Below are 24,042 nucleotides of genomic sequence, written 5' to 3'. Positions count from 1 at the left end.
GTATGAAGTGAGGGCAGAGGCTGTTGGTTCCCTGTAGGAAGGGGAAGACGAAGCCCACTGTGAAGGCCGCTGGTGAGAGTGTTTAAACAGCTCCACCTTGATCAGCAAAGGAATGCCCGCTACAATACATACACTAGCCGTTAGTACACTGCACACACACACACATTCAACCTAGAATTACAGTCTACATACAAACACACATTATGTAAACAAACTGACAGCTGATTCCCTCTGGAGAGTGCGAGGGTAAAGTGGCTTTAAGAAGAGCTTATGGGGTAACACTTTATGTATGGGGTATACATAGCACCAGTCATAACACCTTTATGAGGGATGCAGCATCATTCATAATCTTCATAACACATTTATTCAACATCATTCATGAGGAGTTTTCAAAATAAAAGTCCCCTTGAATAAAAAATGTTTTTATCCCACTGTAAAATGGAAATTTGTATATTTAATGTCACAGTACCAAACCCCTGAACACTATTCACGCAACAGGCTGGGAGCAGCACAGGGTCAGCCTTAAAGCATTACCCTTGTAGCAGTTTAGGGGTTAAATGTTTTGCTCAAGGTCACAATGGCAGTAGGAAATGGCACCAGCTCTGAGTGTAGGCATCTTTCAAATAGATAAGCTAGCTGTGCTTGATTGAGCTTGCCTGGTGCCATAGAATCAATGGAATAGTCTCAAAAGTGCAAACCCTACCTGCCCATCTGGCATTCCAGGCAGGCTCAAGCAAAATATTTAAACCCAGGTCTGGATGGCATCTGAGCAATTGTTTGACATTGTAATGGCGGTAATAAGCAACCTTAGCTGAGACCTGAAGACTTGTATTAGTTCCACAAACTAATGCCTTGCCTTTATCTCAGCAGGCTAACACAATCTTGATTTTCTTTACACAAAAAACGTTTTGCGCTATAACGTAAAGGGACTTGTATTTAGAAAGACCCTTTATGAATTCTATCGAATAAATGTGTTATGAATGTTGTATGAATGCTACTGCAACATTCATGAAGGGTGCAATGACTGGTTTCATAAAGGTGTTATGAATGCTTTATGTATACCCCCTTCATATAAAGTGTTACCGGAAGTGGACTGTCTAATAACGTTTGGTCACAAGTGATGACTATGCAACGCCTTGTGTCACTACACCGCTAATGACCCTATGAATGAACATGAGTCAAGGCAGCATTATTTGTGCATAATTATTTGTGCCTGATTATTGTGGGTGGAGGAGGAATAACACTGTTCGACTGATGAGGAGTTAGGCAAACGATTCATTATTCATCTTTATTTGCTCTTGAGCGGCAGCATACATCATGTTTCTGACCAATGAGGCGCGAGGAGGCTTAATTATTGACAGGATCCCAAACAGAATGAGCCAATCCACTAAGGACCAAAGGGGGGTGTAGGCGAGACTGTACATCACAGGCTGCATACATCTCTCTACAGAATACTCACTCATTTGTCTCTTTTACAGGGGATGTAAACATCATCATCACACAGGCAGATAATTGGGAGATTAGAGCAAGGCCATTTGCTGCATTTACAACCGCTCAACTTTGACCTCCAGAGGGCGCCATTTCCTTACACAGCAGCAAAGTGCACCAGGGGTCGGACACCAGGAAATCGGGTAAGCCACCCGCCCCGGTGTCTCCCTGTATGAAGCCTGGATGTGTGTGTTTGTGTGTGTGTGTGTGTGTGTGTGTGTGTGTGTGTGTGTGTGTGTGTGTTCTCGGCTCAAATTAATGGAAACTTAAAGTAAGATAAAGTATGTAGAAGAACGCAGCTCACCTTGTCTAATGCAGAAACCAGCGATGACACTGATCACACATCCAACACTGACATAACGCATGAACGGCAGGTGAACCTGTTAGCATAGTGAAGTAGATGAAACAAGTTGCCATGACCTCACTTAGTCAGTATATTCCATGAGATTTCTATCATAGTTTGCCACTCTTGAATCTCTACCCAGTACAGCCAGATAAAGACTGGCCACCCCTCGGAGCCTGGTTCCTCTCTAGGTTTCTTCCTAGGTTCCGGCCTTCCAGGAAGGATCCCCTAGACACTGTGCTTCTGCCTCTGCATTGCTTGCTCTTTGGGGTTTTTGGCTGGGTTTCTGTAAAGCACTTTGTTAAAACTTCTGATGTAAAAATGGCTTTATGAAATAAATGGGATTGATTAATCAAATATTATACTCTGTCATATCACAAGGAGGAAATGAATATAGTAAATACACAAATGCAGTGCACCCCCCCATATACACGTAAAAATGAGGGAGAGAGTGATCCAAGCACAGCAGAATTCCATTACTAGAAATGCCCAGATGAGGATAGCCCTTCTGTCCAGATTCTCTATGGTAAAACACTAGAGAGAGAGAGAGAGAAACACGAGATACCGTACAAAGAGACGGAAAGCAACAAAACGTTAATAACAGAACCATTAAGAGAGAAAACTACGACAGGGCAAACTAACAACCGATAGGTTGACTCGGGACACGGCGGGTAATCGGCAGGAGGAACAGACGGAGATAGTGAGAAACCAACACACACAGGTTATATCCTGCCTGTTTGGCCCTGTCCGGGGGTATCATCGGATGGGGCCACAGTGTCTTCTGATCCCTCCTGTCTCAGCCTCCAGTATTTATGCTGCAGTAGTTTATGTGTCGGGGGGCTAGGGTCAGTCTGTTACATCTGGAGTATTCTCTTGTCTTATCCGGTGTCCTGTGTGAATGTAAATATGCTCTCTCTAATTCTCTCTTCTCTCTTTCTTTCTTTCTTTCTCTCGGAGGACCTGAGCTCTAGGACCATGCCTCAGGACTACCTGGCATGATGACTCCTTGCTGTCCCCAGTCCACCTGGCCATGCTGCTGCTCCAGTTTCAACTGTTCTGCCTGCGGCTACGGAACCCTGACCTGTTCACCGGACGTGCTTGTTGCACCCTCGACAATTACTATGATTATTATTATTTGACCATGCTGGTCATTTACGAACATTTTAACATCTTGACCATGTTCTGTTATAATATCCACCCGGCACAGCCAGAAGAGGACTGGCCACCCCTCATAGCCTGGTTCCTCTCTAGGTTTCTTCCTAGGTTTTTGGCCTTTCTCAGGAGTTTTTCCTAGGGAGTTTTTCCCAGCCACCGTGCTTCTTTCACACGCATTGCTTGCTGTTTGGGGTTTTAGGCTGGGTTTCTGTACAGCACTTTGAGATTTCAGCTGATGTACGAAGGGCTATATAAATAAATTTGATTTGATTTGATTTGATTTGTATACACGCCCATTAAACAAACAAATACACTCCTCTATCCTGTTGCGCTCACAGAACAGTGACAAGGCCTGCCACTTGTCACCTCCACTTAACTTACAGCTCACCTCTGGTATCTGCCTGATACCATCATCATCACCACCACCACCATCTTCATCCTCACTCCCTGTGTTTCAAATAGATTGCCAAAGCTAATTAGCTGCTAAAAATACATTGCAGAGATGAGGCTTCTAATGAGTTCAGCTCTGATGGGTAAAATGTGCACTTGTTGGCCCCAGTCCCCTGATAATGATTTGAATAATGAATGCATCTCAGTAGCATAATTCAGGAAGGGATTTAGCTAATCAAATCGCTGTTAAATGATGACTCGTAGATTTGGGCTCTTACCACACGATCACGAGGCTTCTAAAAGATGAGGCAATATTTGGTCTGCCTTTCAACTGAGCCTCTTGGTGTAGTGGGCCCGACTGTGGTGGGTGAGGAGTATGGGTGAGGAGTATGGGTGAAAGAGGGAAGAAGGTACGAGTGGGAGGAGCTCGGGAGAAAAGGAGAAGAGGGTGAGACAGGGATAAGAGGAAGAGAGGCGGAGTGTAGGAGAGAGAGGGTGAGAGAGCGAAGGAAGGACATGCAAATGAGAGAGCGTGAGGAGGGTGTAAATGATGGGTGAAAGTGGTTGAGGTAGAGAAAGGGTAAGGAGTGCTAACAAAGAGGACGAAGAGTAACAGAAAGGGCTACAGGGGTGAGGGAAGGAGAGGAGCACTATAGCAAACAGCTGAGTAGTCTTACAGCGTCGATGCCGGAGAGCTGCATGCCGATGTTGAGGAACACCACACTGAGCAAATGCGATCGCACAGACGGATCCAGTATCAGGCACCATACCGACACAGTCTCCACTGACAACGGAGCGCTCCTCCTCCTGCATCTCCTCAATCTCCATCTAGACGTTTCATTTGGCCCGGTACCATTTCAACGCTGATGTAGGAAATAAAACAGGAAGTTACAACACTGACCCAAGAAACATGAAAATGAATATTACTTGAATGTTGTTATTCACGGTTGACTAAAGAGTTTGGCACATGACTAGAACAACAAGATTGACACAGGAAATAAACACAGCCATGAGGTCACACTATTCACACTATTCAGACACTAAGTATGTGACCTTGTCCCAATGGAGTCAAGCATTCTGACCTGTAACGGTGGCGTAGACATTGTGCTTCTCAAACAGCAGGTATCGGGGCTCTCCGGAAACCATGGCAACAGCATCAGCTGGATGAAGGTGGTTACCACCACCAGCGAGAGGAACAGGGTCCAGGGCTCCTCCTGTAACCATGACAACAGGTGTCACTAACATAACCTCCATCGTCCACATGTAACCCAAAATATGCGATACGTAAACCATTGAAAACAATTTCACCATTCAACGTCAGTGACACTGCAGATGAACACATATACATGACTAAAAATATGGTTCTCTAAGCATATGAATGCCACGTTTAAAGTTGAACGTTTTTCCTGGAAATGGTCTTTGGTGTGTCTTTCCCAGAAGTTCGTGTACTCAGGATCTGGGCCGAGAAGACCCCAGTACTGATGAAGATGCTGGGCACAAGCCACAGGAAACCACGCAAGTTCTTAGCAACTATCTCCCCCCATGTACATGGGCACCACACTCAGAGAGATATCTACACAATACAACACAACAATGACAAAGGGGATGTTTTTTCACAGTCTGAAATCAAGAAAACAGACAGCAGTGAGCAAACACTCACCTTTTTTTCATTGCAACATCCGTAACTATATCCAGATACTGTGCAACATTTATATGTATAGATTTCTGACTGATTGAACCTTGACCACTCCTGAACCTTGACCCTTATCCTAATCTTAACTCAAACGCTCACCCCTGAACATTACCCCTCTCATTGAGTGGACACACTGGTTTGTTTGTAACGGAGTGGATCCCCGTGACGAAGCGGCCAAAGACGACCATCTCTGGAGAGCTACAGATCCTTCTGAAGCCCATGAGTGATCCAGTGATGAACACCAACACCGTCGAGTTCACCACCGTGCCTTTCCTACATACACATGCACACACGCACAAACACACACGCACACACAAGCTATGGTTGGCCGTCCACCATTAAAACGCTTAGATTATCAGAGCCAGCTAATTAATGTACCAAACCCAAAACTGTTGTATTTATGCCTTTGCACAAGCAGTTCATAAAAGCACATGGACCAGATGCAATAGCAGGCGTACGTATATTCGTTTTATGACAGAGTAGTAAAGTCTCCCCCTAACATACAGTCAAGAATGACATTGAGAGTTCCGATCACCCATAAAACTCTGCTAGGTGATGAACTTGATCAGTTCATACCTGTGCTCGTGAATTGTTCTCTTTCATTAGCATATAAATGTCCAGTGAGATCGTTTGAATGCTTCAGATAAATGAGATCTAAGCCAGCACTGAATACAAAAAAAATATTTAAAGAGCTGGGCAGAGGGGACAGAGAGCGCAATGACTGCACTCCAAAGGGTATAGGGGACAGGTAGTGTGCAGTGCAGAGGGGACAGAGCGAGTGTACCGCATAGGGTAGCTTGCAATCTTCCATCTAAGCCGCGCATGTGTGTAGGCGCGCAGCTACACCTGGACTGCTGAGCAGAAGAAATATCAGCCCCTGCGAAGTTCACTCAACTTTCTAGACTTTCCCCTGTTAGTTAAAACCTCTACAGGATCGGTGTCCCCCCAACGGGATGGTTAAGCTAAGGTAGGCTAATGTGATTAACATGAGGTTGTAAGTAACATGAATATTTCCCAAGACATAGACATATCTGATATGGGCAGAAAGCTTAAATTCTTGTTAATCTAACTGCACTGTCCATTTTACAGTAGCTATTACAGAATACTCTACTATTATACTCTACTATTGTTTGAGGAGAGTGCACAGTTATGAACTTGAAACTGTATTAATAAACCATTTAGGCACATTTGGCCAGTCGACATTTGAACAGATATGAAATGGTTCATTGGATCAGTCTTTAACTTTGCACATACACTCCTGCCATCTAGTGGCCAAAATCTAAATTGCGCCAGGGCTGGAATAATACATTATGGCCTTTCTCTTGCTTTTCAAATGCATGTTTTTTATGATATATTCTCCTACATTAATTTCACATTTCCACAAATTTCAAAGGTGTTTCCTTTCAAATGGTAACAAGAATATGCATATCCTTGCTTCAGGTCCTGAGCTACAGGCAGTCAGATTTGGGTATGAGATTTTAGGTGAAAATTTAAGAAAAGGGTTGGATCCTTAATTAACACTATCAACATTTCCCTTTACTGCGGGAATTGTGATCGAATCAACGCAATACTAACCACTTTCAATGCAACATAACAAAACAAACTATGCAAACTTAGTATGCAAAACTAACTATGCAAGAGATTTTGTTGTAGGCAGAGCGCATCGGAGCAGGATTCTATTGGATTGACAGGCAATACTCTACACAGACCGTACTCTACACAGACCTAACTGATCAGAGCTGCAGTAGGCCTATATGCAAATAGACAATTGCCACATTTCCACAACACAACAACATTTTAAGTAACCTCCTTGTCTGAAGAACAAGTGGATAAACAGGTTAATGTCAAGCCCTGCATGCTTTTTTTAAGTCTCATGGAATGTCGGCCTATATTGAACACCACACATTGGCTGCTACTGTAGGCTGAATGATAGAACAGCTATTTCCATGTTAAAATGGTCTGTTACGGTCTGTGTAGAGTATTGCCTGTCAATCCAATAGAATCCTGCTCCGATGCGCTCTGCCTACAACAAAATCTCTTGCATAGTTAGTTTTGCATACTAAGTTTGCATAGTTTGTTTGGCCCTGTCCGGGGGTATCATCGGATGGGGCCACAGTGTCTTCTGATCCCTCCTGTCTCAGCCTCCAGTATTTATGCTGCAGTAGTTTATGTGTCGGGGGGCTAGGGTCAGTCTGTTACATCTGGAGTATTCTCTTGTCTTATCCGGTGTCCTGTGTGAATGTAAATATGCTCTCTCTAATTCTCTCTTCTCTCTTTCTTTCTTTCTTTCTCTCGGAGGACCTGAGCCCTAGGACCATGCCTCAGGACTACCTGGCATGATGACTCCTTGCTGTCCCCAGTCCACCTGGCCATGCTGCTGCTCCAGTTTCAACTGTTCTGCCTGCGGCTACGGAACCCTGACCTGTTCACCGGACGTGCTTGTTGCACCCTCGACAATTACTATGATTATTATTATTTGACCATGCTGGTCATTTACGAACATTTTAACATCTTGACCATGTTCTGTTATAATATCCACCCGGCACAGCCAGAAGAGGACTGGCCACCCCTCATAGCCTGGTTCCTCTCTAGGTTTCTTCCTAGGTTTTTGGCCTTTCTCAGGAGTTTTTCCTAGGGAGTTTTTCCCAGCCACCGTGCTTCTTTCACATGCATTGCTTGCTGTTTGGGGTTTTAGGCTGGGTTTCTGTACAGCACTTTGAGATTTCAGCTGATGTACGAAGGGCTATATAAATAAATTTGATTTGATTTGATTTGATTTGAAATGTTATGGGATGCATTTTCTCCATTGTTTTTTATGGTAGGCCACTCTGGTTGGACTACATGATGATCAAATAGCCACAGTAGCCTACTTGGTCACTTAAAACTGTAACTTAAAGCCTCTAGAGTGGCGCAGCGGACTATGGCACTGCATCGCTAGAGGCGTCACTACAGACCCGGGTTCGATCCCAAGCTGTGTCACAGCCGGATGCGACCGGGAGACCCATGAGGTGGCGCACAATTGGCCAAGCATCGTCCAGGTTAGGGGAGGGTTTGGCCGGCCAGGATGTCCTTGTCCCATCGCGCTCTAGCGACTCCTTGTGGTGGCCGGGCACATGTACGCTGACTTTGGTCGCCAGCTGTACGGTGTTTCCTCCGACACATTGGTTAAGTGAGCTGTGTGTCAAGAAGCAGTGCGGCTTGGCGGGAGTCATGTTTCGGAGGAAGCATGGCTCTCGACCTTCGCCTCTCCCGAGTCTGTACGGGAGTTGCAGCGATGGCACAAGACTGTAACTACCAATTAGATATCATGAAAAAGGGGTAAAAAGTACACACACACAAAAACAATAAAAAACAAAACAATGTAACTTAAAGCGGGTACAGGCTGTGTTCACAGTAAACACGAGCCGGAAGTTGCACAGAAGTTCCCTCAGTGCCGAAAAAAAGAGAGGGAACATTGGTAGCTTGTACAAAGAGTTACAACTCTAAAGGGCACAGGGTAAGTAAACACTATGCACTCTGAAAGGCAGATAGGACGGACATTGTGTACTCTGAAGGGCAGAGGAGACCAAGGGAGCCAGGGCACAGTCATCTCTAGGGTCAGAGGGCAGAAGGTCACTCAGGGGTGATAGATGGAGGCACAATCTAATGCCCTCAGTGGTGTGTGTATATGTGAGTAGCTCAGAGTGCCAGGCAGGGTGCCATTGCCCAGAGCTCCAGATGCTGCAGTGTGTCTCTGAGGCTATTCATGTCAACTGGCCAACAGCCACCCTGCAGCCGCAGAGTCTGGAGGGCTCAGCCATTGACCAAAACCAAATCAAAGGTCTTCAAAGGACAGGACATCTAGTCATGCCTTCCCTTTCATTGGGTCCATTCTAACAGCATGCATTACACATACAAAGATGTAAATACAGATGTACACCGTCTCGAATGGGGAGCAGAGGATAGTTGACTTATAAAACCCAATACATTATGGTGGAATCATCCTGTGTAAACCCTATATAGGATTGTGTGTCACTGGGAGTGTGTGTATGGGGAGTGTGTGAGGGTCTCACCTGGTGACCAGCATGCCCACCATGAGGGATCCCAGTAGCCCCCCAATGGCAAAGATAGACACGGTGAGAGAGAACATGAGGGTCAGAGCCTCCCCATCCAGCCTTGTGCCATGACGACTCACTGACATCCTATTGTAGAAGTCTAATGTGCTGAGGGATAGAGAGAAACAGAGAGAAAGACAGAGAGAAAGAAAGAAAGAAAGAAAGAAAGAAAAAAGAAAGAAAGAAAGAAAGAAAGAAAGAAAGAAAGAAAGAAAGAAAGAAAGAAAGAGGGGGGATGGAAAGAGTATTACTATAACAGTATTACTACTGTTAATCACTATGTTGATTTTTCATTGATTTCATTTGTTCTTGTGCTCTTGCTTTGGCAGTGTCAGTAAGATACCGATCATGCCAATATAGCTCATTGAGTAGAATTAAATTGAGAGGAGAAAAGAAATGTTATCACATGACCATCATTTGACACCATTCAAATTACTGTATGACATATTGTGTGTCATACAGCATACAATGGGTTAGAAAATGTCACTATGACTTCAATTTGTCACCAGCATCAAAACATACAACACACTCCCTAATTGCCATTCTTACATTCCTAAAATGACTTCCAAAATGCCAATGCCAATGAGAAAGCCCCACTCACATTCAATCCATCTCTATCTGGCCAATCCGAGCCTATGGAGGGGAATGCAGAATCACAGCCAAACTGGAAGTCCTTGTCATGGGGCCCGTGCTGCTCCTCTCTCCTTGGCATTTTCGGGTCACAGACCAGGACTAATTCAATTCCACTATTAGTGTGTTTCAACCATAGAAACAGAAAAATGTTGGTAATGCTCTAAACATACATAAAAAATGTTGGTCATGTTCTATTTTATTGTTCACTATTAACCTAGTATTGAAGCAATATATCTGATGACAGTGTTCCAAGTTCCAACCGTATCACTACAGTTCCAAATATACAATTGGAATGTACAACGGTTGGCTATGCTTTACTTTACAGTCCACCTGCCTATTTACATGAAAAAACGAATGGTGACATTTTTATTACTCGGTCTACTTCCTTCAATCAATCAATATTATTTATAAAGACCTTTTTACATCAGTAGATGTCAAAGTGCTTACACAGAACCCCAGCCTAAAACTCCCAACAGCAAGCAATGAAGATGTAGAAGCACAGTTTCTAGGAAAAACTCCCTAGAAAGGCAGGAACCCAGGAAGAAACCTAGAGAGGAACCAGGCTCGGAGGGGTGTCCAGTCCTCTTCTGGCTTTGCTGGTTGGAGATTTTAAGAGTATATTGCTATTAAGGCCAGATCATTCTTCAAGATGTTCAAACGTTCGTAGATGACCATCAGGGTCAAATATTAATCACAATGGTTCCATAGCTGCAGCCAGAACAGCAGAAACTGGATCAACACCACGACCAGGTGGACTGGGGACGGGGACATCCAGGAGTCATCAGGCCAGGTAGTCCTGAGGCATGGTCCTTGGGCTCAAGTCCTCCGGGAGGGGAGAGAGAGCGAAAGAGCGAGATGGGAGAATTAGGGAGCGCATACCTAAGTTCACACAGGACACTAGATAGGACAGACTGGGGGGGACACTGTCGCCCCGTCTGATGGTACCCCTACCCATATCCAACCAGGCAGGATATAACCCCACCCACTTTGCCAAAGCACAGCTCTCACACCACTAAAGGGATATTAACAGGGGCTTTTCCCAATGACAGAAAAAAATGTCAAACAAAAATGCAAGGAAGACCTGGTAGAAGCTATTGATGATGAATGGATACAGATATATATATATATATATTTTACCTTTATTTAAGTAGGCAAGTCAGTTAAGAACAAATTCTTATTTATAATGACGGCCTACCCCGTCCAAGCCCTAATCCAGACAATGCTGGGCCAATTGTGCGCTGCCCTATGGGACTCCCAATCACGGCCAGTTGTGATACAGCCTGGAATCGAACCAGGTCTGTAGTGACACCGCTAGCACTGAGATGCAGTGCCTTAGACCGCTGTGCCACTCAGAGATATGTTTGAATGCCCAGTCATGTTCATATCATCTCAGACATAAATGACTGCAGTTTAAGACCATCCATAGAACGTACTATATGCCAGTGAAACTGAAGAACATGCACTCAGAAATGCCATTCCTCTCCTGGAGGTGTAAAACACAAAAGGTGACATATTTGGCAAAGAGTATGCTCTTTTATCTCAGCACGTCTACAGATTCTCCCTTCTCCCTGTTTTTGTTTGCTTGGAAATGTTGATACTGGAGACTGTTATCTGATGAAACTGTGTAACCTAGTATTTATAGCAGCTAAGAAATGCATTGCCATTAATTGGAAGGTTGATATCACTAGCTTTGATTTATTACCAGAATAAGGGAATACTGGGAAGCCTTCATAAGGTCTGGTTGCCTTATATGTATTGCAGTACGACTAAAAGAGTCTGTATTGAAAACATGCCCACGTCAGGGGAGATACCTATTTAGGCAATCCCTAGTTGCTGGACTGCTCAGTCATGGCCCTGGGGGTCTGCCGTCCTGTGGGTTGTCACTCTGGCCTTGGTCTAACACACCCAAAACCAATAATGAATGCTTCACTAAGATCCTAAAGCTGAGAGGGGTGTGCTTGGTTGGGGCGCTGCAGGGTGGTGGACCCATAGAGACAGGACGGGGCGACCCAGCTATATTGTGTGCAATTAAAAAGAGCTCTACAGTACTATTAGGCTTATGAGATGAATTATACGTCAGATTTGCTGTTTCTGTGTGTTAATGTACATTTTTGATATTTTTTTGTGTTTTTTTTCTTTCTAAACCTTTCCCTTCAGAACAAAAAAAAATGTAAAGTGGGAACTGCGAAGGACTGCGAAGGTGTTGGGAGAGAGTTGAGTTATTGACTAGACTGGTGGGGGTTGGGCATGCAGGCGGCCTGGGCTGGCTGGTTGGTCTGGCTGAAATTTGATATAGCGGATGTCTTAATAAAAATATATAGTCTTTGTATTTTTTCAAGAGGTGTTCCTTTGTTAGGCTATTGGTTAAAGGTGCAACACTATGTATTTTTGAATTATCTTTGATATAGTTCAGTCTTATTTATCACTTAAACATACAGTTGAAGTCTGAAGTTTACATATACCTTAGCTAAATACATTTCAACTCAGTTTTTCACAATTCCTGACATTTAATCCAAGTAAAATTCCCAATCTTAGGTCGGTTAGGATCACCACTTTATTTTAAGAATGTGAAATATCAGAATAATAGTAGAGAGAATGATTTATTTCAGCTTTCATTTCTTTCATCACATTCGCAGTGGTTCAGAAGTTAACATACACTCAATTAGTATTTGGTAGCATTGCCTTTAAATTGTTTAACTTGGGTCAAATGTTTCGGGTAGCCTTCCACAAGCTTCCCACAATAAGTTGGGTGAATGTTGGCCCATTCCTCCTGACAGAGCTGGTGTAACTGAATCAGGTTTGTAGGCCTCCTTGCTTGCACACACTTTTTCAGTTCTGCCCACAAATTTTCTATGGGATTGGGGTCAGGGCTTTGTGATGGCCACTGCAATACCTTGACTTTGATGTCCTTAAGGCATTTTGCCACAACTTTGGAAGTATGCTTGGGGTCATTGTCCATTTGGAAGACCCATTTGCGACCAAGCTTTAACTTCCTGACTGATGTCTTGAGATGTTGCTTCAAAATATCCACATCATTTTCTTTCATTATGATGCCATCTATTTTGTGAAGTGCACCAGTCCCTCCTGCAGCAAAGCACCCCCACAACATGATGCTGCCAGCCCCATGCTTCACGGTTGGGATGGTGTTCTTCAGCTTGCAAGCATCCCCCTTTTTCCTCCAAACAAAACGATGGTCATTATGGCCAAACAGTTCTATTTTTGTTTCATCAGACCAGAGGACATTTCTCCAAAAAGTATGATCTTTGTCACCATGTGCAGTTGCAAACCGTAGTCTGTCTTTTTTATGGCGGTTTTGGAGCAGTGGCTTCTTCCTTGCTGAGCGGCCTTTTAGGTTATGTTGATATAGGACTCGTTTTACTGTGGATATAGATACTTTTGTATCTGTTTCCTCCAGCATCTCATAAGGTCCTTTGCTGTTGTTCTGGGATTGATTTGCACTTTTCGTACCAAAGTACGTTAATCTATAGGAGACAGAACGTGTCTCCTTCCTGAGCAATATGACGGCTGCGTGGTCCCATGGTGTTTATACCGGCATACTATTGTTTGTACAGATGAACGTCGTACCTCCAGGCATTTGGAAATTGCTCCCAAGGATGAACCAGACTTGTGTAGGTCTACAATTTTTTTCTGAGGTCTTGACTGATTTCTTTTGATTTTCCCATGATGTCAAGCAAAGAGGCACTGAGTTTGAAGGTAGGCCTTGAAATACATCCACAGGTACACCTCCAATTGACTCAAATTATGTCAATTAGCCTATCAGAAGCTTCTAAAGCCATGACATCAATTTCTTTATTTTTCCAAGCTGTTTAAAGGCACAGTCAACTTAGTGTATGTAAACTTCTGACCCACTGGAAATGTGATACAGTGAGTTATTAGTGAAATAATCTGTCTGTAAACAATTGTTGGAAAAATTACTTGTGTCATGCAGAAAGTAGATGTCCTAACTGTCTTCCCAAAACTATAGTTTGTTAACAAGAAATCTTTGTAGTGGTTGAAAAACGAGTTTTACTGACGCCAACCTAAGTGTATGTAAACTTCCGACTTCAACTGTAAATTAAAAAATATATGTAACACAATAAAATAACAATAATGAGGCTATATACGGGGGTTACCGGTACCAAGTCAATGTGCACGGGTACAGGTTAGTCGAGGTAATTTGTACATGTAGGTAGGAGTAAAGTGACTATGCATAGATAATAAATACGAATGGCAGCAGTGTAAAAACAAAGGGGGATCAAAGCAAATAGTCCATGTTACCATTTCATTAATTGTTCAGCAGTTTATGGCTTGGGGGTAGAAGCTGTTAAGAAGCCTTTTGGTCCTAGACTTGACTAACCAAATAAACTATATTTTTAGTCTGACCCCCATTGTCCACAAGAGTATAATATTTTACAACTTGTCGTACGGTAGCAGAGAGAAAAGTCTATGACTTGGGTGACTGGAGTCTTTGACAATTTTTTGGGCCTTCCTCTGACACCGCCTAGTATATAGATCCTGGATGGCAGGAAGCTTGGCCCCAGTGCTATGCTGGGCCGTACGCACTACCCTCTGTAGTGTCTTACGGTCGGATGCAGAGCAGTTGCCATACCAGGCGGTGATGCAACCGGTCAGGATGCTCTCGATGGTGCAGCTGTAGAACTTTTTGAGGATCTGGGGACCCATGCCAAATCTTTTCAGCCTCCTGAAGGGGAAAAGGTGTTGTTGTCGTGCCCTCTTCATGACTTTCTTGCTGTGTTCGGACCATGATAGTTTGTTGGTGATGTAGACACCAAGGAACTTGAAATTCTCGACCCGATCCACTATAGCCCTGTTGATGTGAATTAGGGTGCGTTCGGCCCTCCTTTTCCTGTAGTCCACGATCATCTCCTTTGTCTTGCGCACGTTGAAGGAGAGTTTATTGTCTTGGAACCACACTGCCAGGTCTTTCACCTCCTCCCTATAGGCTGTCTCATCGTTGTCGGTGATCAGGTCTAACACCATTGTGTCATCAGCAAACTTAATGATGGTGTTGGAGTTGTGCTTGGCCACCTAGTCGTGGGTGAACAGGGAGTACAGGAGGGGACTAAGCTTGCACCCCTGAGGGGCCCCCGTGTTGAGGATCAGCATGGCAGATGTGTTGTTGCCTATGTGAGAATGCTGTTCATTGTAGTCAATGAACAGAATTCTCACATAGGTGTTCCTTTTGTCCAGGTGGGAAAGGGCTGAGTGGAGTGTGATTGAGATTCCGTCATCTGTGTATCTGTTGGGGTGGTATGCAAATTGGAGTGGGTCTAGGGTGTCCGGGATGATGGTGTTGATGCCTTTCAAAGCACTTCATGGTTACCAATGTGAGTGCTATGGGGTGGTAGTCATTTAGGCAGGTTACCTTCGCTTTCTTGCGCACAGGGACTCCGGTGGTCTGCTTGAAACATGTGGGTATTACAGACTCGGTCAGTGAGAGGTTGAACATTTCAGTGAAGACACTTGCCAGTTGGTCCGCGCATGCTCTGAGTACATGTCCTGGCAGTCCGTCTGGCCCCATGGCCTTGTGAATGTTGACCTGTTTAAAGGTCTTGGTCACATTGGCTACGGAGAGTGTGATCACACAGTCGTCCGGAACAGCTGGTGCTCTCATGCATGCTTCAGTGTTGCTTGCCTCGAAGCGAGCATAAAAGGTATTTAGCCCGTCTGGTAGGCTCGCGTCACTGGGCAGCTCGCGGCTAGGTTTCCCTTTGTAGCCTGTAATAGTTTGCAAGCCCTGCCACATCCGACGGGCATCAGAGCTAGTGTAGTAGGATTCAATCTTAGTCCTGTATTGACGCTTTGCCTGTTTGATGGTTCGTCTGAGGGCATAGCGGGATTTCTTATAAGCATCCTGATTAGTGTCCCTCTCCTTGAAAACCGCAGCTCAAGCCTTTAGCTCGATGCAGATGTTGCCTGTAATCCATGGCTTCTGGTTGGGATATGTATGTACGGTCACTGTGGGGATGACGTTGTTGATGCACTTATTGATGAAGCCGGTGACTGAGATGGTATACTCCTCAATGCCATTGGATGAATCCCGGAACATATTCCAGTCTATGCTAGCAGAACAGTCCTGTAGTGTAGCATCTGTGTCATCTGATCACTTCTGTATTGAGCGTGTCACTGGTACTTCCTGCTTTATTTTTTGCTTATAAGCAGGAATTAGGAGAATATAATTGTGGTCAGATTTGACAAATGGAGGGAGAGGGAGGGAGAGCTTTGTACGTGTGTCTGTGTGAGGAGTAAAGGTGGTCTAAAACATACAAAATAGCACAATTGGTTAGGAGCCCTTAAAACGACAGCCATCTCCTCCGGCGCCATTCTTCCAGAATTGTGTGATGTGGGAGTAGTGTTTGTTTGTGTTCTGTTATCTAGTTTATTACATTCCTATTCATTTAAAAACAATAAGATCTCAGCTGCATTTCATGTTCTGCACACTCTTAGACAACCATGTTTGGCAACAGTGTTTCACAGTTTTCGGTGCTTGCTCTTTCTGTCTGTCTGTCTGTCTGTCTGTCTGTCTGTCTGTCTGTCTGTCTGTCTGTCTGTCTGTCTGTCTGTCTGTCTGTCTGTCTGTCTGTCTGTCTGTCTGTCTGTCTGTCTGTCTGTCTGTCTGTCTGTCTGTCTGTCTAAATGTCTGTCTAAATGTCTGTCTGTCTGTCTAAATGTCTGTCTAAATGTCTGTCTAAATGTCTGTCTAAATGTCTAAATGTCTGTCTGTATCAATGTCTGTCTAAATGTCTAAATGTCTGTCTAAATGTCTCTCTCTCTCTCCCCTATACTCTTCCTCTCTCCCTTTCTCCCTCTCTCTCTCTCTCTCTCTTGCTCTCCCTCTTTTCACCACCCTGTGTCTCCAGACTCCAGATTGACGACTGTGTTTATTGAAGGAGAAGGGGTAGAGTTTCTTAGTGAGTTTTCCTTGCATTGGCTCAACACACCATAGACCTGATCATGTTAAGTCACTTAGATTGACGGCTCCACACCCACACACACACACACACACACACACACACACACACACACACACACACACACACACACACACACACACACACACACACCACATACAGTTAACTGTGGTTGAATCCGATTAGGGACTAAAAAAAGAATAGGATAATAAAGTGCTGGCTATACAGGCTCTCAATAGTGTTGTTGGAGCAGGGAGGCCCCCTAGTGGCCATGTCATTGACCTCTAAGTGACACTGTCTGATTCACATATGCCTTGGCTGCCCTCTGCATGTGTGACAACTGACGATGCAGCTTTGTGCCGGCCTCACACGGTGAGTTCCATGAGTTAATGTTCCCCCTTATTCTCCCAGCAATACATTCATTTGATTTTCTACCTGTTGTCGAATTTATGTCTAAACATTTCCTACCATGTTGTAAGGATATCCCAGTAATTGTAACATAATTACCAAAGTCATCTTACTCAGTGTTTCCTGGTCCTGGGGGGACCCAAATGGATGTACAGAAAGTCAATGAGCTAATGTGGACCAGACCCAGCTGCTACTGCATTTGTGTCTATGGGAGACCCACCCCGTTAAGTAGACCAGAACTGACCATTTTTTTCAATGGTAAACGGCCTGAGTGAACTATCTTCATTTATCCACCATCTTTGGTAAAGACTGTTGTCCAGAGCCTTCCTGGCCATGAGACACGTTACTTTCTCACAATGAGTCAAGAGGAATTCATTGAGGTTGGATGGATCTGGGATTGACAGAGAATTCTGACCTCAAAGAGGAGATGAAGGGATGCAGTTCCAAATTGAGCATTAGCACCTGACCTTGGGACTTCTTGAAGATAGAGATTGGATTGGTCCAATCAGAGGTCGTCTAGATGGAGCTATTACTAAATCGCACATTTCTAGCCAGATCTGCAAGAATCAAATCAAATCAAATTGTATTTGTCAAATGCGCCGAATACAACAGGTGTAAACCTTACAGTGAAATGCTTACTTATAAGCCCTTAACCAACAATGCTTTAAGAAGTTTTAAGAAAATAAATAAAAATAAGATAAGTAAAAAGTAGATAAGTAAAAAATAAAAAACAAAAGTAACAAATAATTAAACAGCAGCAGTAAAATAACAAGCGAGGCTATATACACGGGGTACCGGTACAGAGTCAATGTGCGGGGACACCAGTTAGTCGAGGTAATTGAGGTAATATGTAAATGTAGATAGAGATAAAGTGACTATGCATAGATTATAAACAGAGAGTAGCAGCAGCATAAAAGAGGGGTCTGGGTAGCCCTTTGATTAGCTGGTCAGCAGTGTTATGGCTTGGTGGTAAAAGCTGTTAAGAAGCCTATAAGCATGATATTGGGTAAGTATTGGGACACAAGTCCTGTGTGCTGCATTGAACTCCGTCCCCCATGTCACCCTGTGCTGCATTCAGTTCTTTCCCCATGTGCTCCCTCCTCTGTTGTGCTGCCATTGGCTGCGGCCCCTAACGGTCTCTGGGGCGGTAGTTAGGGGGAGGGGCAGGAAGATGGATTACACTCCACCATATTGGCCATCAGCTCCAATCAGCAGCGGGGCAGGAAATGGATGGTTCTAATTTGTTATCATTATTATTATAACAGCCATAATGTTCAGACAGACACACACACGCCGCTCGCTGTCATCACCGTGAAATGCACCCATTAGTTATGTGGGAGACAGCCTGTGTGCGTGTGTGTGCGTGCTGCAGTGAGAAGCTATGGCGGATTCACACGCGGTCCCTCCCACTCCCTTCACTAGCATGATAGTGCATCTAATTATTCCCTCTCCACAGAGGCTCAGAGAGACTGAGCACACATTCATTTACAACGCCACAGCAGAGTCTCGTATAGACTCATAGACACATTCTGTAAGTTGTACACGTTTCTAATGTTGACAGAAATATTTAAAATTTGACCGTTTTTTATGATTTTCCAGGCAACTTTCTTGTGAAGCAGTCTATTCATTCTGAATGTACTGTAGTCATTGGAGGGATAATGCAGTTGGCACTGTACACCTAAAGCTGTTGGTCTCTTTGTCAAGTCTCCTTATAGAACCCTATGAATGGTAGGTCTGCTGTGTGTGTGTGTGTGTGTGTGTGTGTGTGTGTGTGTGTGTGTGTGTGTGTGTGTGTGTGTGTGTGTGTGTGTGTGTGTGTGTGTGTGTGTGTGTTGCCCTCAGGGTCTCCGTGGAGGTTGGGCTCTGAGATGAAAACACTGATTAGATCTGATCCCGAGTCCAAATGTTAGCCTCCAGTTTACACACACACCAGCCCAGAAAGCAGAGTGAATAACACACAATCAATACTGTCCATTACTGAGCTCTGATACACTTCTCAGTCTGACCCTTGCCTCAACACCCACAGATTGTGTTGTTCACAGACCCGAACTGCCCTTTCACTGGCGAGGTGTGTTCGTGTTTATGTGTTTGCGTGTGTCATAGTATTTGCAGTGTAGTGTTGCTGGATCTTGTGTGTGTGTGTGGTCTGAAGTGTTGGGTCTGTGGTGTGGCTGTGTTGCTGTTTGTGTTTGGTTGGGTCTCTCCCAGCCCTTCCAGTTAGGTTTTCTCCCTGAAGCATGAGCAGCACACACTCAAGCTGCCTCAACAGCCTGCCAGCTAATGGGCTTTGGGCATGTTGTGTGTGTACAGAATACACCAGACTAGATAGACCTTCTATGTAATTTCCAGCCTTCTACTCTATTTCATACTGATGGTGGGAACCATACTTTCTCTGCCCTCATAATGTATTCACCCAGCTTGGAATGCATCCAGTCCTCCATTAGGCTAGGTTAATCAATAGGCACTGTGCATTTGTGTGTGTGTGAGTGTGTGTGCGTGTGTGCGTGCGTGCGGGTGTGTGTTGTGTTAAGGTCAGCAGTCACTGGCAATGTGTGTTAAGAGGCGGTGGTAGAGAGTTGTTTAAAGCCTGCACCAATTAACTTTCAGCATGATGAATGAGGGGGGCGTGCAGCCGTGTGTGAGTTTGGAGGGCCGCTTTGTGTGTGATGACAGACTCAGCTGCTCATCTTGAGCAGGGATGGGGGGTGGGGGGTCATAAATCTGCAGATTGCTGGGTACACCCACCTATAATGATGTCAATCTGCACCAACACACACGCACGTACACTCACGCACACACACATTGGAGCTGTCAGGCTGTGATCAGTCAAAGCTGGCTCTGACAAAAGACTCACACGCCCGGGACAAACACCCTTCTCATTTGCATGGAGAATGAACCCCTGCAACAGTGGGTAGAGGCACAGGGGTCAAACATCTCTATAAGGGGTGTCACTAATCTCCCACACCTCACCCACCAAGTGTGCGAAGCAGGGATTGTGCTTCTCTCTCTCTCTCTCTCTCACACACACACACACACACACACACACACACACACACACACACACACTCTACATAAAGAGTAGTGGGGACTGGGCTAGTTCCGTGGGCTGGTTGCCACTGGTATACTGAGTGCCAATCAGTGGAGGCTGGTAGGAGGAGCTATGGGAAGACAGACTCCTTGTAATGGTTTGAATGGAATAAATGGAATGGATTCCATATGTTTGATGTGTTTGATACCATTCCATCAATTCCATTCCAGCCTTTACATTGAGCCCGTCCTCCTATAGCTCCTCCCACCAGCCTCCGCTGGTGCCAATGTATACTTGTGTTAATTTATTTAAGTCACTTTGTCTGCACAGTGTTTGTGTGTGTGTGTGTGTGTGTGTGTGTGTGTGTGTGTGTGTGTGTGTGTGTGCGCACGTTTGTGTGCACAGGCGTGCGCAGGCGTGCGTATGGTCTTGGCTTCGAAATCTCACCAGTGGGAGTACACTGCTGTTGTAATCCAATTAAGGGAGCATAAGCGATTTGTTAGACAGTTCTCATAATGTAGCAGTTTCCTAATAAACTCTGACTGTAATAACTGTGCTGAGCAAGAGCATAAATCTGAGAGGGTTTGGGATTACAGCTGTGCTGCTCCCAAAGCCATCATCAGCACTGTGTATCTGTATTTGTGTGTGTGTGCATATATGATATCAGCAATTTGTAGTTTCTCTCTCTAGCTCTGCACTAAATGTTGTCCTTACATCAGAGATCAGAGACTCTTTAGTCTGTAGTCTGAGTATCTGCAGTTTGGGAATCTACCGTAATACAGTGCATTCAGAAAGAATTCAGACCTCTTGAATTTTACCACATTTTGTTACGTTACAGCCTTATTCTAAAATGTGTGAAATATTACACACAATACCCCAAAATGACAAAACAAAAACAGGTTTAGAAATTTGCAAATGTATTAGAAATAAAAAAGGGAAATATTACATTTACAGAAGTATTCAGACTCTTTACGTAGTAGTTTGTTGAAGCACCTTTGGCAGCAATTACAGCCTCGAGACTTCTTGGGTATGACGCTACAAGCTTGGCACACCTGTATTTGGGGAGTTTATCTCATCCTTCTCTGCAGATCCTCTCAAGCTCTGTCAGGTTGGATGGGGAGCGTCACTGCACAGCTATTTTCAGGTCTCTCCAGAGATGTTCGATCGGGCTCTGGGCCACTCAAGGACATTCAGAGACTTGTCCCGAAGCCACTCCTGCGTTGTCTTGCCTGTGTGCTTAGGGTCGTTGTCCTGTTGGAATGTAAACCTTCACCCCAGTCTGAGGACCTGAGCTCTCCCGAGACGGTTTTCATCAAGGATCACTCTGCACTTTGCGCCGTTCATCTTTCCCTCGACCCTGACTAATCTCTCAGTCCCTGCCGCTGAAGAACATCCCCACAGCTTGATGCTGCCTCCACCATGCTTCACCGTAGGCATGGTGCCAGGTTTCCTCCAGACATGATGCTTGGCATTCATGCCAAAGAGTTCAATATTGGTTTCATCAGATCAGAGAATCTTTTTTCCCATGATCTGAGAGTCTTTAGGTGACTTTTGTCAAACTCCAAGCGGGCTGTCATGTGCCTTTCAATGAGGAGTGTCTTCTGTCTGGCCACTCTACAATAAAAGCCTGATTGTTGGAGTGCTGCAGAGATGGTTGTCCTTCTGGAAGGTTCTCCCATCTTCACAGAGGAGCTCTTGAGCTCTGTCAGCATGACAAATCAAATCAAATCAAATGCTATTGGTCACATACACATGGTTAGGAGATGGTATTGCGAGTGTAGCGAAATGCTTGTGCTTCTAGTTCCGACAGTAAAGCAACATCTATTCCCTGACCAAGGCCTTTCTCCCCCAATTGCTCAGTTTGGCCGGGCGGCCAGCTCTAGGAAGAGTCTTGGTGGTTCCAAACTTCGTCCATTCAAGGATGATGGAGGCCACTGTGTTCTTGGGGACCTTGGGTGTGTGCCTTTCCAAATCATGTCCAATCAAGTTCTAGAAACATCTCAAGGATGATCAATGGAAACAGGATGCACCTGAGCTCAATTTTGAGTCTCATAGTAAAGGGTCTGAATACTTATGTAAATAAGGTATTTCAGTTTGTATTTTTTATACATTTGCAAAAATTTGTAATAATCTGTTTCACTTTGTCGTTCAAATAAAATCAATAAAATAAAATCAAATTGTATTAGTCACATGCGCCGAATACAACAGGTGTTACAGTGAAATGCTTACTTACGAGCCCCTAACCCGACAGTGCAGTTTTAAAAAATACGGATAAGAATAAGAGATAAAAGTAACAAATAATTAAAGAGGAGCAGTAGAAAAATAACAATATATACAGGGGGGTGCCGGTACAGAGTCAATGTGCGGGGGCACCGGTTAGTTAAGGTAGTATGTAGATGTAGGTAGAGTTAATTAAATTGACTACTCAGAGATGACAACAGAGAGTGGCAGTGGTGTGGAGAGGGGGGGGGGAGAATGTGAATAATCTGGATAGCCATTTGACTAGATGTTCAGGAGTCTTATGGTTTGGGGGTATTGTGTGTCAATTGATGAGGGGAAAAATATATTTAATACATTTTAGAATAAAGCTGTAACGTAACAAAATGTGGAAAAGGTCAAAGGGTCTGAATACTTTCTGAATGCATTGTATTTGCCAAATATATTTAAATGTATTTTTTCCCGTTTTTGTATACACAGGAGGCAGTCTGTAAGTATCAGTCACCACAGAGATATACCACATACGAGAGGAAGTGCTGACTGATGTGTGGGGCGGGCTATGTCCCCAATGACTCATCAGGAGATATTGACCACCTGTCGTAACTGTCTGAATATAATGCCAAATATGCTGGCTTTGATAAAAGTATGGTTTAATGGACGTGGACGACATGAAAGGTAAAAGCAGGATGCCACCTTTTCAACGAGAAAACAACTCAAACTTATTCAGTGCCGTAAAACCTGCTAAAGTAGACTGTATATATGCAAGAGTTCAAGGCATTTTCATTGACAACCTATTTAAAACACCCTACCGTAGTTTGACCGACCTACATATGGGTTAACATGCATGTAAACAGAGTGAAGGCTAGAGATCATCTAATGAGATCAGATTCGGCTTGTCCAAAACATAGCAGAAGGCCATTTCTCACTATATTCATCAAGCACTATGTGTTGATGGGTTCATTACCATCAAATTAGTGCTAGAAATCATGGCGGAGCTCTGAAATGAGGTGGAAAGACAGCACTGATAAGATTAATGATAAATACATTAGCCAAGTGCTAGCATAGCTCTGGAGTGATTGATGATGTACACATTAGCAGTATGGTAGCATGTAACACTGGTAAGATAAATTATAAATACCTTAGTGTTGTGTTAGCCATGTGCTAGCTCTTAACACGTTTGAGACCAACCACTCACAGCCCACACTAGTATGTACTGGTAGGGGTGCCACCTTAACTGGTGAAAAACAAACAGTTTGTCTGCAACCCTTTTGTAACAGTTCACAGAAATCATTTGTAGCCTATTTATTCTTCAAAAATACACTGAACAAAAATATAAATGCAACATGTAAAGTGCTGGTCCCATGTGTCATGAGCTGAAATGAAAGATCCCAGAAATTTTACATATGTAGAAAAAGCCTATTTCTCTCACATTTTGAGCACACATTTGTTTACATCGCTGTTAGGGAGCATTTATCCTTTGCCAAGATAATCCATCCACCTGACAAGTGTGGCATATCAAGAAGCTGATTAAACAGCATGATCATTACACAGGTGCACCTTGTGCTGGGGGCAATAAAAGGCCCCTCTAAAATGTGCAGTTTTGTCACACAACACAATGCCACAGATGTCTCAAGTTTTGAGGGGAGTGTGCAATTGGCATG

General features: G+C 44.1%; 1 pseudogene; it reads right to left on the bottom strand.

Annotated features, from left to right (window-relative positions):
• Positions 1-3,703: 3,703 nt before the first annotated feature.
• The window catches only part of LOC115152661 (solute carrier family 2, facilitated glucose transporter member 5-like), a 52,041-nt pseudogene continuing 31,702 nt past the window's right edge, over positions 3,704-24,042 (bottom strand).

Source organism: Salmo trutta, chromosome 18, assembly GCF_901001165.1.
Source record: "Salmo trutta chromosome 18, fSalTru1.1, whole genome shotgun sequence".
NCBI classification, from domain to species: Eukaryota; Metazoa; Chordata; class Actinopteri; order Salmoniformes; family Salmonidae; genus Salmo; species Salmo trutta.
This window is presented reverse-complemented; position numbering and strand designations above follow the sequence as displayed.